We start from the raw sequence: 5,158 nt of genomic DNA, 5'->3' as shown, positions 1-5,158 counted from the left end.
CCAGGCTATTAGAGATAATGGATTTTGCAAAGAAGAGCAATATCATCCTCAACTTTTCATACCAGCCTGCTGGAGGCAGTGAGGCCCAATCCCATCTTGGCTGTAGACAGCCATCAAACCAAAGTAAATGCTGTGTAAAACAGATGTTAAACAATAAAATCTGTACTTCCGGCTCTTTCATATTTTTCACTTTGGGTACTCTCCTTCCCTCTCTAGAAATATGCCTCCTGCCTTAAACCCCAGGGCCTGCTTTCCTAGGTCTGATGCTTTCCAGATAATTCCTACCCAGAAATGGCCTTCAGAGTACAGCCCTTGAGCGACATTAACTTCCCTCTCCAGGTAATTCCCTCCCAGCAAAACACTTCATTATGGAACACATCGGGCTCTTGGTGTTTTCAGGTGGTACTAGTTAATCTGATAAATTCCTTTGAGGTGGACTAAAACAATCCTCAGGGCCTCTTCCTGATCTCAAAAAGCAAAACAATCTTAACCATGGCTTTTAAAGATAACTATCCACTTTGGTGTGTCACCCAAAGGAATGAGAGAAGAGGTTAAAATCCCAGCGCAGGTAAGAGGTGAAGGCGAACAACAGGTCGAGACAGATGCTTTTGATGACCAGCTGGTTGAGCAATTTGGATTCTTCTGGGTATGTGGCCCGTGAGTTTCCCACTGTTGTCCAGAGCTTGATAAAGAATCAATTTAAGTCGTTTGAGGAAAAAATAAAGCTCCCCACGTGCGGCTTTTGATTTCCTGTGGCGATTTCCAAACCGCATGGCTGGCTATTGTGCTTCCCTCACTTTCACGGCCATTCCTTCTCCTGAATGCTCTTTGTCCCTTCCCAGGGATATTTTTTCAACGCAGCATGCTTAGCCTGAAATGGTTCTTCCCCTTCCTTCGTTTTTATTTTCCTCTTTTACGTTTGTGTTCTATCATTTAAAAAAAAAAAATCCCTCTTTTGAAGTCTGTTACTTGTGTAATGGACACGCCAGCTCTGAAATTTTCCCCTCAGGAATGGAATAAAGGGGAAAACATGAGAAAGAAAGATGAAAGAATCATTGGATCTGTTTCTCATCTTCCTCTGTGGGGCTAAGGGAAAGATAGAAACCAGGCTCTCCCTCTCCATGAAAACCCACTAACCTTGGAGGTTTCCCCGGCTCCCTTGAAGGATTAAAGCCTTAATTATCTTTCTATAGTTATTAGACTCTGGAAGAAATAGCTTGCCTCTTGTTTATGCCCTGCTTTGGTGATATCATCCTTGTGATTATGGATCAGAATGGAGAGAAACAATGACATTAAATACATGTTTTGTAACTTCACCTTCTCTAACATATTAAAAGGTTAATATGCACTAAAACTATTACGTATTTGAGTTATTCTTCCAGTTGACATCTTCCTGTAATAAACACAATAGGGAATTTCTCTGAAAATTATTTATTACAAGGTAACTTTTGCCACTAATTTATAATGAAATTTACAGGTGTCAGTCTTCTGTGCGAAAAACCACTTTGAGATTAAAAACATGTGTGGTGTGATTATGAGATTTTATTTCTATTTTTCTAGAAAGCATGCAAACATGCCGCTGCGTTTTTCCCACAGTAACATTGCAATCACATGGTCTGTTGAAAGTACAATGGAGTTGAAAGTACAATGGAGAAGAAGCCTTTGTCTCCCTCTGTAAATCAGCTCCACAGAATGGCAGTGTAGTATTTCTTCAAGCTGTTGAGGATCAGCTTGTTGCTAACAAGATTTAGGTTACTACCGAGTGAGGTTTAGTTAGTGTGATAATGAGGGCACAGGGGAGATTTTCAAAAAAAAAAAAAAAAAAAAGCTGGGTTTTAATTAGATGCGAATTTAGCTAAGAAGAGGCATAGACCACAAATACCAAAAGACAACAGCTACCACTGTGTCCTGACAGCATTATGTTAGAACACAAATGTGAAATAAACAAACATAAAGGAGAAATAATGTAACGCGAGTGCCAAAACAGCTCTCAAATTTCTCCGTTTCATTAGGAAATGTTGCAAACAGAATGATAAGGAATCACCTATATTTTAGAAAAACACTAAGTATACTATAAATACATAAACAAATAATTCTAATGGGAAAATCAGCCAGCACTATTCTGACCAGTGGCTTAAAAGTCTGCCTTTTGTGCCATTTGGAAATAACAATGCCCATCACTTAATTAATTACTGGTAAAGATACATCCACTGAAAAGATGTTTTCTCTTTTAATCAACCCAGCAACCTTTGCAGGGTAGATATTTGTACAGGAGATAGATATTGTACAGGGTAGACATTTGTACAGGAGGATTCTGAGGTTTAGGGAGGGTGAATAGCGCGCAGCACCTTAACAGGAGGAACCAGGACCAAAGCGCTGTCTCCACTGCAGTCCTGCGCTGCCACCTTGGAAGCTGGGAAACTTGTAGGCAGGGAGAAGATCACGAGATTTCCACTCATCTCCAAACACATATGCAGGGTACTTTGTGAGCTGACTAGTGAAAAGGTAAATAAAAACAAATCTATGAGAGCGCTGAGGTTTCAAAAACACCCAGACAAAGCCAGTGGGTTTCAAAGTCTGAGCTTTTTCTGGGTTTCTTGATTGGGGATGAAATACAGCTGAACCTAGGAGCCCCTCAGAAAAACAGAGCCATTTGTAGGAGAAAATAAGTAAAACATGATAATCCTTTGAACTGTTGTTCTTATAAAATATAGCTGTCTCTCTCCGACAGCCAGGACATCGGTCACAACCAGTACATTCTTTTCAAAATACATCACTCAGTCCATTTAAAGTTACAAAATGTGTTACCCAGGGCAGAAATAGAGTAACAGTTGTTATGACCAAATTAAAGTCTCCCCTCAGATATCTCTTTTATTGACAGCGGTGGTGCACAGGAGCATTACAGCCTTTAAATAATGTGCTTTATTCTCAACCTATAAGATTTGGTGGGAAATAACTTCTGAAATTGATGTTGTACCCTAACAAGTAGCTTTCTAGTTAAGGATTACAGATACTTTGCTTTTTTTCTTTATGCCGTCTCTGTACTCTGTTCCATAAGTTATCACATTCCTGCAATTATTTGTGTATATCTCTCTCCCTTACTGTGAACCAATGGAGCTTGGTGTGTGATTGCTCACTACGCACCCAGAATATAAGAAGAAGAAAAAAATCCAAGATTTTATTGTGATACTAAAAAATAAAAAGAAATAAAAAGAGGAAGACAAACTACTCTTCAGAGAAGGATGTCAGACAATGAATGTAGAAAGGAAAGAGAATTAATAAGTTGCCCTTTTCCAAACACAACATAATAGCATTCAGGAAAGGGTCATTTTAACCATTGGGTGGTTAAAATATGGCTGGGGAACAGGATATTTACTGTCAAAGAATCAAAGAGCTGCTATCAGAGCAACATGGATTCTGCTAAAATTGAAACAAGAGCAAACATCAAATTTATGGGTGGAAGAATGACAAAAATCATTGATGTTTTACAAAAAGCTTAGAAGGACAATGCCCCAAAGAAATCAACTTACAAATAGATAACTACTTGTCCCTGTTAAAAAGGGACAAAACTCTGTCAAAGATGAAGCCCATAGCTGCAAATGGTCCACATCAATTTGTGAGGATAAAACATAATCTCTTTCATGAACTAATTGAAGAGGACTAACAATTAATAGCACAAACAGTAGCCAACATCATATTACATCTCACTGGCTCAGCTTACACAATTCTGATTGAAATATTAAAGTTGAGCAAACTTTCCATTTGATGGGTGCCAAAACCATTGCACTCAAATTGGCTGCAGACAAGAAAGAGCTTTCAATGGAAATTTTTAACTAGTGGGACTAAGATCCTGAAGCATTTCTGGGAAGAATCCTAACAGGCAATGAAGCATGGTGGTAGCAGTACAATTTTGAAGACAAAGTACAATCAAACTTATGGCTACTATGAGGCACAAGTGGTCCAGTCAAAGCAAAAGTAGACTGATCAAGAGTAAGGTCATGGCAAAATTTTGGTGTGCTCAAGACATTTGCTAATTGACTTTCTGAAAGGCAAAAGAATGACCATCTGATTATTCTGAGAGTGTGTGGAGAAAGTTAGCTTTAGTGGAAAAAAATGCCCAGGAGCCCTTCTCCACCATGACAAGGTTGTTTCTTGTTCTTTCCTCTCATCAAATAAGAATAATTTTGTGAAAGTTTCAGTGGAAAATCATTAGGCATTCACCTTACAGTCCTGGTTTGTCTTTTTCTACCTTCCTTTTGTTTCTCAACCTTAAAATATCTATTAAGGCGCCCATTTTGTCTTTAGTTAATATAGAAAATACTGTCTTAACGTGGTTAAATTTGCAAGATACTCAGTTCTTTGGGGGTGGAGTAACAACTGGTATTATCACTTACAAAAAGTGCCTTGACCTTGATGGAGCTTGTGTTGAGAAATAAAGTTTATATTTTCATTTTTGCCTTTTAGTTCCATTTTTCCATGAACGTTTGAAGTCCCCCTTTCAGGCTTGTAATTAGCTGAAAGCACACTTTAACTGCTCTCACCACAACAAAACGGTAAGTGTTGAGGTGATACCTATGTTAAATAGCTTGATTTAGCAGCTTCACAACATATACATGTACCAAAAAATATTGTGTTGTACACCATAGATAGATACCATTTTTGCTTATCAATTAAATGAATGAATTTTTAATAAAGAAAAGAATACAAATATGATGGGACAAGCCATTGTGCCTATTGATGTGATTCATTTGAGAAAGACCTTATATCATTGTAATATTTTTGTCAAAAAGTATTTCTAGTGATTCTAATCATGAGGAAATAATCAAGCAAATTAAACTTATGGGACATTCTGCAACACACCTGGCCCAAATGCTTCAAAAATGCCAATGTCAAGAAAGTCAAAGAAAAAATAAAAAACCCAAACAGAACACTCCTAGAATGAAAGATGCTCGAGAAACTCATCATCTAAATTTAGTGGCTAATCTTTGACCCTGGAGTTAAAAAAAAAAAAAAAGAAAGAAAAGAAAAACCTATAAATGTTATTATTAAGACAACTGGAGACATTAGAACATATGTCATATTAGCATATAGTATTAGGGGGATTTGAATATAATACAATACTATTATATAGTATTAAATACCTAAATTGCGATCATAG

The sequence above is a fragment of the Otolemur garnettii genome, unplaced genomic scaffold, assembly GCF_000181295.1.
Source record: "Otolemur garnettii isolate 467f Iridium unplaced genomic scaffold, OtoGar3 scaffold00164, whole genome shotgun sequence".
Taxonomy (NCBI): domain Eukaryota; kingdom Metazoa; phylum Chordata; class Mammalia; order Primates; family Galagidae; genus Otolemur; species Otolemur garnettii.
The sequence above is the reverse complement of the archived record's forward strand: the minus strand, read 5'-3'. Positions refer to the sequence as shown.